General features: G+C 37.0%; 1 pseudogene; it reads left to right on the top strand.

The window, feature by feature from the left end:
* The first annotated feature begins 8,605 nt into the window (after positions 1-8,605).
* On the top strand, positions 8,606-9,144 carry LOC132373947 (sorting nexin-3-like; annotated as a pseudogene).
* The last annotated feature ends 4,205 nt before the right edge of the window (positions 9,145-13,349 follow it).

Here is a 13,349-nt window from a genome sequence, read left to right as displayed (position 1 = left end):
AAGATTCTTAATGCTAAACAATAAAAAGAAAAGCAATTCAATTTTTTAAATGAACAAATGATTTGAATAGACATTCATCTGAAGAAGATGTGCAAATGATCAATAAGCACGTGAAAAAATGTACAACACAATTAGTCATTTGGGAAATGTAAACCACAATGTAATATCACACATACCCTCTAGAATGTCTATCCTATGCCCTCCCTACACACCCCCCCAAAAAAGGAAAATAACAAGTATTGGAAAGGATGCGGAGAAATTAGAAATCTCATACAGCTATGCAAATCAAAACTACAATGATGTCTCACCTCACATTGGTCAGATTGGCCATCATCAAAAATTCTACAAACAAATTCTGGAGAGGGTGTGAGGAAAAGGGAGCCCTTCTGCACTGTTGGTGGGAATGTAAACTGGTACAGCCACTATGGAGAACAGCATGGAGGTTCCTTAAAAAACTAAAATAGAGCTACCGTATGATCCTCCTGGGCATGTATCTGGAAAAAGCCATAATTTGAAAAGATACATGCACCCCAATGTTAATTACAGCACTATTTACAATAGCCAGGATATGGAAGCAACCTAAATGTCCATCAACAGAGGAATGGATAAAGAAGATATGGTACATATATACAATGGAATATTACTCAGCCATAAAAAAGGAATGAAATAATGCCATTTGCAGCAACATGGATGGACCAGAGATTGTCATACTGAGCGAAGTTAAGTCAGACAAAGACAAATATCATATGATATCACTTATATGTGGAATCTAAAAAAAGGGTAAAAATGAACTTATCTACAAAACAGAAATAGAGTTACAGATATAGAAAATAAACTTACGGTTACCAGGGGGTAAGGAGGGGAGGGATAAATTGGGAGATTGGGATTGACATATACACACTTTTATATATAAAATAGATAACTAATAAGGACCTACTGTATAGCACAGGGAACTCTACTCAGTACTCTGTAATGGTTTATATAGGAAAAGAATCTAAAAAAAAGTGGATATATGTATACATATAACAGATTCACTTCACTGTACACCTGAAACTAACACAACATTATAAGTCAACTATACCCCAATAGAATTTTTTTAAAAATTTTATACATTGCCTGTTGCATGTAAAATGGCACAATCACTGTGGAAAACAGTTTGGAAGTTTCTCAAAAAGTTATACATAGAACTACCATCACTCTGTAATTCCACTCCAAGTTATATACCCAAGAGAAATTAAAGTATACATTCACAAAAAATGTGTACAAAAATGTTCATAGCAGCATTTTTCTCAATGGCCAAAAAAGTGGAAAGAACCCAAATGTCTATCAATGCATACACAAAATGTGGTACAGCCACACATGGCACATTTTTCCACCATAAAATTAATGTGGACCCATGTAAGGATTAGAAATATACAAAGCAGAGTCTAGGTTTACATTGACAGGCAGAATTTGAGAAGGATAGAGGTTAGTCCTAAATTTGGACTGCAGAAGTATAATCCTGGAGCAAGGACTGGAATCAACAGATAAAGTTTGGGGAAAAAGGAAAGGAACCCAGAATCACTGCCTACTCTGTAACAACCCTGGCTTAAGTTTTATTGGTTCTCATAGATTGTCAAGTGAACATAAAATTTCTTCCTTTTCCAGCACTAGACAGTCTCATTGGGCTTTATCTGCATGAAGGGGAAAAAAAAAAGCCACTTATCAACTGAACTTGGTGTGTATATGTGATAATTTGTGTGTGCATTCAAGTGAGCAAATGGATACCTGCAACTAAAATATTGTTTTATCACCCTACAAGGACAAAACTCCAGAGTCTCCTTCCCTGCTTCTGAGATACTCCATACTCTACCTGGCTACAGAGCTCAGGAGCAAGAAACGTGGTTCACGTCACTGAAGCTCTCTGCCCCAAGGATACCGCCCTGGGTGGTACAGTCCCTCTCTTCTGTACTGGTATAGGAAGCACAAAGACATTTCAAACTCTGGCAACCCAGATCAGAATAAAGCCGGGAATTTCCTGTGGACCAAGAGTGACAGACATGAAACAAACGCCCTTCTGACTCAGACAATGAGTTGGTTTAGAAAACTGTTTACAAACTCTGAGAGTTGAGAAGTTAAGTTTGATTTTTTGTTACTGTTATTGCTTGTTTTTAATATGTATATGTATGTATGAATCTATGTATCTAGAGTCTCTGTAAAAGTATTTGGGCCACAAAGATAGAGCAGACCGCAGGGTACAAAGCCTAGGGGTTGGAGCTGTTACTTTGAGGTCTGGTCAACCTGTCTTCTCATTCCCTAATTAGCCATCTTTAAATAGTTCTTACCTCACCAATCTATCTCTCATTATATACTGATTTTTCTTCCACCTCTTTCTTCTACCTCACTTCTTTCAGTACACTTTAATTTGTGGATACTATCACTCTTCCCATATTTCTCCTCTTCATATCTGTGATGCTTCTGGTAATATGCTTCCTGCATATTCTGAATCTTCTCTCTACTCCAAACTCACAATTCAAACTCCTTGAGTAATCTCACTTTAATCCATCCATTTTTATATTCGAAAAGTAGGGAAAAATCACCTTGTAAAATTGAAAACCAATACTCTCATACTGGGCACCTTGCAAAATAACAAAATCAAACCTTTAAAATAATATATTGATATGGAATTATAAGTGGATATTAATATGCATGATCAAAACATTTTAATGTGCACTATTTGGAGGTTCTAAGGGTGGAGTAGAAATCCAGTCTCTAGTGATTATAGTTCCAATTCATATTAAGTAGTGAAAAAGTATATAAAATGAGACTTTGAACAAACGATTAACCATTTCTGTCTTGAAAGATAAACAACGATTTGACAAAGTTTACAGGTTACCAATGTCTGTTCATGCACAACTGGTGAATGAGGAAAGGTTTACCCGAATAAGAAAAGTTATTTCTTGCCATTAATGGGGTGACATTCAAGTTACCTTCACATAAGATTTATACACTTTTTCTGCCTCTATGGATATGATTATCACTGTGAACTGCTTGAAGCTTCCTCTGAGAGTAGACATGTTATCTTCACTTACTCTGGTCCACATGAAGTAACACACTCATTGCCCACCAAGGCAAGAGGATCCTTCATAGCCACACAAATTCATAAATCAATTTACCCAAGCTCTCCCCAGTATCAATTCAATGTCTCCTTTCTGGAGAGAGATGGGGGTTGCCTGAACTCTGGGGGAGGCCCAAGCTCGGCTGTGTATCTAGAGTGTCCTTGAAAGGAAGGAACTAAGAAGTAACATTGTTTGATCAGTGAGTCCACCATAAACACATCTGGAGTGGATTTTTTAGATATCCATCTTGGAATAATTTATGCAATATCAGTCTGGCCATATGTATATAAATCCTGATAGCAATCACATGTTATTTCATGTATTAGAAGCCACATGAAAACGGTAAGTCAGAATCATCTTGTGATCTAAAGGGGATACCACCCTCCCTCCTAAAATAATTTACCCTTGAGTTGAGAACAGAGATGAACATATTCTGAGCTTCTCAGTGCAGAAGTAATCTCCAAGCAAGAGATGTCAATGTACTTTTCTATGGTCATATTTTTAGCTAGAGTTCTTTGCTTAGTGCTGGGAAATTGAATTTGAAAAAAATTTAATAAGGAGTATGTCAAAGGTATAATATACAGAATTGTGAAGGGTCTGAACACTTGGAATAAGATGAAAATTTAAAGGGACTAATGACATTTAGCTTTGAATGGAGAAAATTGTGGAGAAGGTAAAAGCTGTTTTCAAATATTGGAAGTCCTTAACATTCAGCAATCAGAATAAGTACTGAAAATGTTAAAATGGCCATCTTAGATCAAATGGTGAATAACTTTTTTTTTTAAAGAAACAACTTTTTGTTTCATTGCTTTTCACTATTGTTTTTCTACTATTTTGTTTGTCTTCACTCTAATCTTTATTATTTTCTTTCTTCTGCTAGCTGTGGGATAAATCTGTTCTTTTTTTTTAAGCCCCTTAAATTGTAAAGTTTAATTGTGATTTGGTATGTTACTTCTTCTTTTAATAGTTTACAGCCATAAATTTCCCTGCTTTCACTGTATCTCAGACGTTGGATGTGTTGCATTTTTGTTTTCACTGGTCTCAAGATATTTGCAAAATTTTCTTTTGTTATTTCTTCTTTGACTCATTGGTGTTTAAGAGTGTGTTGTTTAATTTCTACATAATTGTGAATTTTTCAGTATTTTTTTATTTTTATTTTTTTAACATCTTTATTGGAGTATAATTGCTTTACAATCGTGTGTTAGTTTCTGCTTTATAACAAAGTGAATCAGTTATACATATACATATGTTCCCATATCTCTTCCCTCTTGCGTCTCCCTCCCTATCCCACCCCTCTAGGTGGTCACAAACCACCGAGCTGATCTCCCTGTGCTATGCGGGTGCTTCCCACTAGCTATCTATTTTACATTTGGTAGTATATATATGTCCATGCCACTCTCTCACTTTGTCACAGCTTACCCTTCCCCTTCCCCATATCCTCAAGTCCATTCTCTAGTAGGTCTGTTTCTTTATTCCCATCCTACCCTTAGGTTCTTCATGACCTTTTTTTTTTTCTTTCTTAGATTCCATATATATGTGTTAGCATATGGTATTTGTTTTTCTCTTTCTGACTTACTTCACTCTGTATGACAGACTCTAGGTCTATCCACCTCACTACAAATAACTCAATTTCGTTTCTTTTTATGGCTGAGTAATATTCCATTGTATATATGTGCCACACTTTCTTTATCCATTCATCTGTCGATGGACACTTAGGTTGCTTCCATGTCCTGGCTATTGTAAATAGAGATGCAATGAACATTTTGGTACATGACTCTTTTTGAATTATGGTTTTCTCTGGGTATATGCCCAGTAGTGGGATTGCTGGGTCTTATGGTAGTTCTATTTTTAGTTTTTTAAGGAACCTCCATACCGTTCTCCATAGTGACTGTATCAATTTACATTCCCACCAACAGTGCAAGAGTGTTCCCTTTTCTCCACACCCTCTCCAGCATTTATTGTTTCTAGATTTTTTGATGATGGCCATTCTGACCAGTGTGAGATGATATCTCATTGTAGTTTTGATTTGCATTTCTCTAATGATTAATGACGTTGAGCATTCTTTCATGTGTTTGTTGGCAATCTGTATATCTTCTTTGGAGAAATGTCTATTTAGGTCTTCTGCCCATTTTTGGATTGGGTTGTTTGTTTTTTTGTTATTGAGCGCTTGTAAATCTTGGAGATTAATCCTTTGTCAGTTGCTTTGTTTCCAAATATTTTCTCCCATTCTGAGGGTTGTCTTTTCATCTTGTTTATGGTTTCCTTTGCTGTGCAAAAGCTTTGAAGTTTCATTAGGTTCCATTTGTTTATTTTTGTTTTTATTTCCATTTTTCTAGGAGGCGGGTCATAAAGGATCTTGCTGTGATTTATGTCATAGAGTGTTCTGCCTATGTTTTCCTCTAAGAATTTTATAGTGTCTGGTCTTCCATTTAGGTCTTTAATCCATTTTGAGTTTATTTTTTTGTATGGTGTCAGGGAGTGTTCTAATTTCATTCTTTTACATGTAGCTGTCCAGTTTTCCCAGCACCACTTATTGAAGAGGTTGTCTTTTCTCCATTATATATTCTTGCCTCCTTTATCAAAGATAAGGTGACCATGGGTGCATGGGTTTATCTCTGGGCTTTCTATCTTGTTCCATTGATCTACGTTTCTGTTTTTGTGCCAGTACCATACTGTCTTGATTACTGTAGCTTTGTAGTATAGTCTGAAGCCAGGGAGTCTGATTCTTCCAGCTCCTTTTTTCTTTCTCAAGGTTGCTTTGGCTATTCGGGGTCTTTTGTGTTTCCATACAAATTGTGAAATTTTTTGTTCTAGTTCTGTTAAAAATGCTATTGGTAGTTTGATAGGGATTGCATTGAATCTGTACATTGCTTTGGCTAGTATAGTCATTTTCACAGTGTTGATACTTCCAATCCAAGAACATAGTATATTTCTCCATCTGTTTGTATCATCTTATTTTCTTTCATCAGTGTCTTATAGTTTTCTGCATACAGGTCTTTTGTCTCCTTAGGTAGGTTTATTCCTAGGTATTTTATTCTTTTTGTTGCAATGGTAAATGGGAGTGTTTCCTTAATTTCTCTTTTAGATTTTTCATCATTAGTGTATAGGAATGCAAGAGATTTATGTGCATTAATTTTGTATCCTGCTACTTTACCAAATTCATTGATTAGCTCTAATAGTTTTCTGGTAGCATCTTTAGGATTCTCTATGTATAATATCATGTCATCTGCAAACAGTGACAGTTTTGCCTCTTCTTTTCCAATTTGGATTCCTTTTACTTCTTTTTCTTCTCTGATTGCTATGATAGCCATTGTTTTGTAATAACTTTAAATGGAGTTTAATCTATACAAATATTGAATCACCATATTGTACACCTGAAACCAATATAATATTGTAAGTTAACTGTACTTCAATTTTAAAAAAAGGAGAACAACAGTGGAAACAATAGGGACTGCCTCTCTTAGGATTACCTCTCATCTTTCTATAAAGTTGGGAAAATAAGGAGAATACACAACCTCCTTTCATAAAGCTAGAAAGGTAAGAATTTTTGAAGAGGGTAATTCTCCAGTAAGTCACTTCAAGCTAAGAAAGATTTAGGCAGGTAGCCTAGATAAGTTATGCTTTAGTCTCTGGGTGAACATTCTTGGAAATTAGCACTGATGACATTCTTTCTGGTCAAATTTTTCCTCCCCATCAACAGATTATGTAAGACCTTCAGGGAAAAGAGGAGAAATTCCCTTTCTTTTTCCAGTGTTGTCAAAAGACTTAAAACACTTTCCATTCTTTGCATTATTCATTTACATGTAAAATTTGTGAAATAGAGCACAGGATTGTCCTGTCCAAAATTACCCTAAGTGTTTGTAAAAAGTACCATCATAGACTAATCAGATAGAAATTTCTTGGGAGAGGGGAGGGGGAAGGGAGGAAAAGAACAGGGCTATGAATCAGTAATTTAAAAATAATTTCATTGGGAGATTGGGATTGACATATACACACTACTGTATATAAAATAACTAATAAGGACCTTATGTATAGCACAGGGAACTCTACCCAATACTCTATAATGCGGGGCTTCCCTGGTGGCGCAGTGGTTGAGGGTCTGCCTGCTAATGCAGGGGACATGGGTTCGGGCCCTGGTTCTGGGAAGATCCCACATGCCGCGGAGCGACTGGACCCGTGAGCCACAGCTACTGAGCCTGCGCGTCTGGAGCCTGTGCTCCGCAACAAGAGAGGCCACGACAGTGAGAGGCCCGCGCACCGCGATGAGGAGTGGCCCCCGCTCGCCGCAACTGGAGAAGGCCCTCGCACAGAAACGAAGACCCAACACAGCCAAAAATAAATAAATAAATAAAATTAAAAAAAAAAAAAACAAAACTCTATAATGACCTGTATGGGAAAAGAATCTAAAAAAGAGTGGATATATGTATATGTATAACTGATTCACTTTGCTGTACAGCAGAAACTAAAAAACATTGTAAATCAACTATACTCCAATAAAACTTTAAAAAAAATTAGTCTCAAGTGATTATACTGTGCACCCAGGATTAAGAAGCACAGGCCTAGGCTGCCATCTCCATGCCTCCTACCCCTTGTCTATCAGCTCCTGCTGAGCCCTCAAGACAGGGTGAGGTGGAAGAAAACGCATTGTTCAAGGACCCTCTTATCCAACCAGCCAACTATTTATATCCAACAGAATTATATAAAGAAAAGAACATTTCTAAAGAAAAATCTCCTCTCCCCCAGAAATCCATTATATGACCTTGATATGTTTTATTTTGTAAATATGAAGTAGCATTCATGGATTCCAGGAAGAGAGCAGGAAAAAGCAAGAGAAATACAGTGAGAGACGGAGAGAAGAGAGGTTGTAACTTCTAATTAGACACAGTCCACTCAACATGACACCATGAAAGTGTAAAAAAGATTATTAAAGGGCTTCCCTGGTGGCGCAGTGGTTGAGAATCTGCCTGCCAATGCAGGGGACACGGGTTCGAGCCCTGGTTCTGGGAAGATCCCGCATGCCGCGGCGCGGCTGGGCCCGTGAGCCACAATTACTGAGCCTGCGCGTCTGGAGCCTGTGCTCCGCAACAGGAGAGGCCGCGATAGTGAGAGGCCCGCGCACCGCGATGAAAAGTGGCCCCCGCTTGCCGCAACTAGGGAAAGCCCTCGCACAGAAACGAAGACCCAACACAGCCATGAAAATAAATTAATTAATTAAAAAAAATCATTAAATATGATCACAACTGCTCATTTTAAACAGAGGGAAGCAAGCATGGATCACAGGAAAACAGAAAAGAGAAACAGAATAGCAACAGTAGATGAATCATTTTTTATTCATCCTTCATTAATTAGAAAGTCTTTACTGAAAACGATTATTTTCAAATGACTGTATTTAAAAATGCACTGTAAAATTCACTAAAGTTGCGCGCGAGCTCGGCGTCCCCCGCGGCGGGGTTGGCAGAACGCGGAAGGGGAGGAGGGAGCCCGCGGCGGCGTCGGCTACAGCCGTGAAATGGCGGAGACCGTGGCGGGTACCCGGCGGCTGATCACCAAGCCGCAGAACCTGAACGACGCCTCCGGGCCTCGCAGCAACTTCCTCGAGATCGATGTGAGCAACCCGCAGACAGTGCGGGTAGGCCGGGGTCGGTTCACCACCTACGAAATCAGGGTCAAGACAAATCTGCCTATTTTCAAGCTGAAGGAATCTGCCGTTAGAAGATACAGTGACTGAGTAGCTGCGAAGTGAATTAGAAAGAGAGATCAAGGTTGTAGTTCCCCCAGTCCCTGGGAAAGCATTTTTGCGTCAACTTTCTTTTAGAAGAGATGATGGAATATTTATTGACAATTTTTTTGAAGAAAGGAAGCAAGGGCTGGACCAGTTTATGAACAAGGTCGCTGGTCATCCTTTGGCACAGAATGAACGTTGTCTTCATATGTTTTTACAGGATGAAATTATAGATACATGTAATGCTCCATCAAAAATAAGACATGCCTGAAATTTGGCAAGAAGGGGCAAAAAAAACTTTCTATGACTATTAATGATTCATATGCACCAGTGAAGAAGTTCTAACTTTAGTATGCTGCATAAAAACTGGTATAATATGCCTTCAGTATACTAAACTCATAATGCTCAGTTTTGTTTTGTTTTGGCAGTTGACAAGAAGTTGATTTGCTTTAGTGAAAAAATCCCTCATTCCAGCCTTTCTATATAAATAGCCCTTTCTTGCTGTTTTAATGTGGTACACACTGTAGCTTCACAAACCTGTTACTCCAGTATAACCTGCAGTGTTCTAACTAAAATTACTTATTTGGTCTTACCTGCAGTTTTTGTGTCATGTTTGCTTCTTGAGTCTGATTAATAGAATTTTTCTCTTATCCCCTTTTTAATAGGTGGTGTCACGACCTAATTTATGTGTGGAAGCACTACACATTGGTTTCCAGTACCCTACACGTAAGATACACACTTGTGTGCAGAAGGTATCTCCCTTCAGGCTTGTAATCCCTTTCACATGTAAGATCAGTGAGGAAAATCTTTATATTCTATATAAAAACAAAATCAAATTTATATACTAAAATCATTTGTCTAAAAATTTAGGTTGTTTTCAAATAAAAATAAAAATGTATTTCTGATACACAAAAATAAAATTCACTGAAGTTAAAATACTGGCATATCTGGTTTTATTGTGCTTTGCTTTATTGTGTTTCTCAGACAATGCTTTTTTCTACAAATTAAAGGTTTGTGGCAATGCTGCATGCAGTAAGTCTATCAGCGCCGTTTTCCCAACAGCATTTGCTTATTTAGTGTCTCTGTGACACATTTTGATAATTCTTGCAATATTTCAAACTTAACTATATTTGTTATGGTGATCTGTGATCAGTGATCTTTGATGTTACTATTGAAAAAAGACTAAGATTTGCTGAAGGCTCAGATGATGGTTAGCATATTTTAGCAATAAAATATTTTAAAATTAAGGTATGTACTTTTTGAGATATAATCCTATTTCATACTTAATAGGCTACAGTATAGTGCAACTTTTAATGCACTGGGAAACCAAAAATTTAGTATGACTAGCTTTATTGCAATATTCACTTTATTGAGGTGTCTGGAATTGAACCCACAGTATCCCTGAGGTATGCCTGTAGTGACAAGAACACTAGGGAAAATATCAATACTAATAAACGACTATACCTGATACGATAAACATATAATTCTATTAAAAATACACATATTTTGTGAGATATTACTATGTGACATCACTATGTGTTTTGGTGCCCTTTATACTAATCTGTCCCCCAAACAAGATTGTGATTGACCTGAAAGAAAAGTAAGGACTTGAATTCTGGAGCTTCAAGTCCTTACCTGATGCAAGTAGAAGTCTCAAAAGACAATGGAGTTAGCCAGATGTGAAAACAAACAGAGTAAGGATGTAAAATACCAGATCGTCTATTGTACAGTTTATTGGAGGTTCTCACTAGAGCAGTAAACCGAGAAAAATAGTAATATTGTAAATTAAATAATTAATTTAAAAACTGGATTAATTCATGTTCTATAGGTATAGAGCAGGGAAGAAAGTAGATACAAATTCCCACCTTTAAGGAGTTTACATTCTTGTGAAGGGAGATAATAAACATTAAATAAGTTAAATATGGAGTGCATTAAACGGTGATAAATACTGAGGAGAAGATAAAGTAGCAAAGGTAGATAAGGGTTGCATGAGGGTGGCAACATTAGACTGTTTGTCCAGAGAGAGTCTCACTGGAAAGGAGAATAAAGACCTGAGAGAGCCGTGGGAATATCTGGAGGAAGAGTATTCCAGGCGGAGGAAAGAGTAAGCAGAAAACAAAAGCAGCTTGGAGTATTCATGGAGCAGCAAGGAGACTGGTCTGGTTAGAGCAGGTGATCAAATGGGTGTGAGATGAGGTCAGAGATGGAGTCCCAGGGACTCCACTGAAAAGCCCAGTGGACCGACGTAAGGATTAGAGATGCAAGGAGAACCCATGGCAGAGTCTAGGTCCAACATAGCAGAAAGGGTTCAGAAGGTCACAGAATCTGAGGAGCATTGCGTCTAGGACTGAATTTGGGCAGCTGAAGAAAACGCTTGAGGCAAGGAGACTGGTATCAGTGGATAAAGTTTTGAGAAAAAAAAGAAGAGGAACCTATTCTGTAACAATCCTGGCTTAGTTTTATTGGTCTGTATAAATTATCAAGTGAACATAAAATTTATTCCTCTTTCAGCAATAGATACTCTAGCTCAGGTTGATGTGCATGAAGAGAGATATAAAAAAAAGAAATCTAATCTCCCATTTATCAATTGATTTTCTGTGTATAAGCAATTATTTGTGCATTTATTCAAATGAGCAAACGAACAACTGCAACTAAAGTATTGCTTTATAATCCTATAAGGTCCAGAGTCCAGAGTCTCCTCCTGCTTCTGATTAATTCCATACTGCACCTAGCTTCAGAGCTCAGGAGCCAGAAACCTGATTTGCATGACTGAAAATTCTCTCTGACCCAAGGATATTGCCTTGGGTGGTATAATCTCTTCCCCCTGTGTTTGTAGAGGGGACACATAAAGACATTTCAAAATCCTGCCAACACAGCTCAGAACCAAGTTGAGAATTTTCTGTGGGCCACAAGTGACAGTCGTGAAACAATTTCCTGCCAAAGATGGTTACTTATCCAATAGATCACTACAGAAGATTACCTATGACAAATGAAAATCATGAGGGTGAGTTTTATTTTTAGATATTGCTGTTATTGTTTGTGCTTGTCTGTGTGTGTGTGTGTGTGTGTGTGTGTAGGAGAGAGAGAGAGAGAGAGAGACTAGGTCTAGTGCTTCTAAGAAAAATATTTGAGTCACAAAGATAGAGCAGACCTCAGGGTGCAAGACATAAGACTTGGATCTTTTACTCTCTCAAGTCTGATCAACCTGACTGCCACACATCCTTTTCTATATTGCATTAGAACATTACTTATTTCAAAAATATAACCAGAAATTAGCAATTAATAAGTGTGCTATTTGCATTCTAAAGTCATGAAAAATTACCTTATAGGATTGAAAACCAATACTCTTATACTGGCCACTCTTTGTAATAATGAAATAAAAGCTTCTTTTAAGGAACGTGTTGCTGTGGAATTCCAAGATGCTTTTAATATTCATGGTAAAGACATTTTAATGTGCAGTAATTGGGCATTTTAGGAGTAGAGATCCAACCTATAGTGGCTAATATTCTGATTCATAGTAAATCCTGAAAAAAACTGACGTATAATGAGACTGTGGGTAAGTAATTAACCTTCTCTGTTTGGAAAAATAAACAATCAAGGACAACTCATGGACAGATAGAGAGTGGGAAATGTTATTTCTGGCCATCAGTGGGGTATTATTCAAATTATCCTAACATAAGATTTATATAATGCTCTAAAAATTTTTTATGCAAGAATGTGGTATTGGACTACTTTGATGTTAACTTTAAACATTTAAGTGTTTTGCAATATTTAATGAACTCCTTCTTTTTGTCACTGTTATTTTTTCAGTAGAATGGTTGGATTGTACAGGTAAATTTCCCCTATGTTTTCTTATGTACAAGACCATATTATTACACAAGCATTTTTTTTTTGCTATTATTGACTATCTATTTAGAATCTAAAATTATGCGAATATAACAGGAAAGGAAATGCAGTTTATGTTCTCTTCCTCAATGATGTTTATTTATCACTTTTGAAATTTAACACAATTTTTCTCATTGCCTTATTATGATTTTATATATATGTCATATACATAATATGCTTAATTTCAAAGCAATATTCAATAGTGGAAAAATATGAGGACCAAACAAGTGACAGAAAATGAGAGTCATATGGGCAGGAGTAGATGCAGGAAACAATGTTGTTATAAAAGGACAAATCAATTTGAATGGAGTGGTAGATATTCAGATTGTAGAAAATTGAAGAACATTGAAAAGTGAGCAGCTGATTTAGCGATGTCACTGCTGTTGACCATTGCCAGTGAATTTACAATGTAATATTAGGAGAAAAAGTGTAATTATACATGACACATAAGACAAAGGCAGGTCATCTGGCAATTTTTTGAGGAAGAAGATTGGATGCAAGAACAAAGATACCAACAGATGATATGACCATTTATCTAGGAGAGCTGGACCAAACTTCCTGGTCAAACAGTACCAATAGTAATTATGTAAAGAAATCCAATTCTCTCAGGCATTTCTCAGGCATTTGGCTGAGAAATAAGTAGA

This window comes from Balaenoptera ricei, chromosome 11 (genome assembly GCF_028023285.1).
Source record: "Balaenoptera ricei isolate mBalRic1 chromosome 11, mBalRic1.hap2, whole genome shotgun sequence".
Classification (NCBI taxonomy): Eukaryota; Metazoa; Chordata; class Mammalia; order Artiodactyla; family Balaenopteridae; genus Balaenoptera; species Balaenoptera ricei.
Note: the sequence above shows the minus strand (reverse complement) of the source record. Positions and strands in the feature narration are given on the sequence as shown.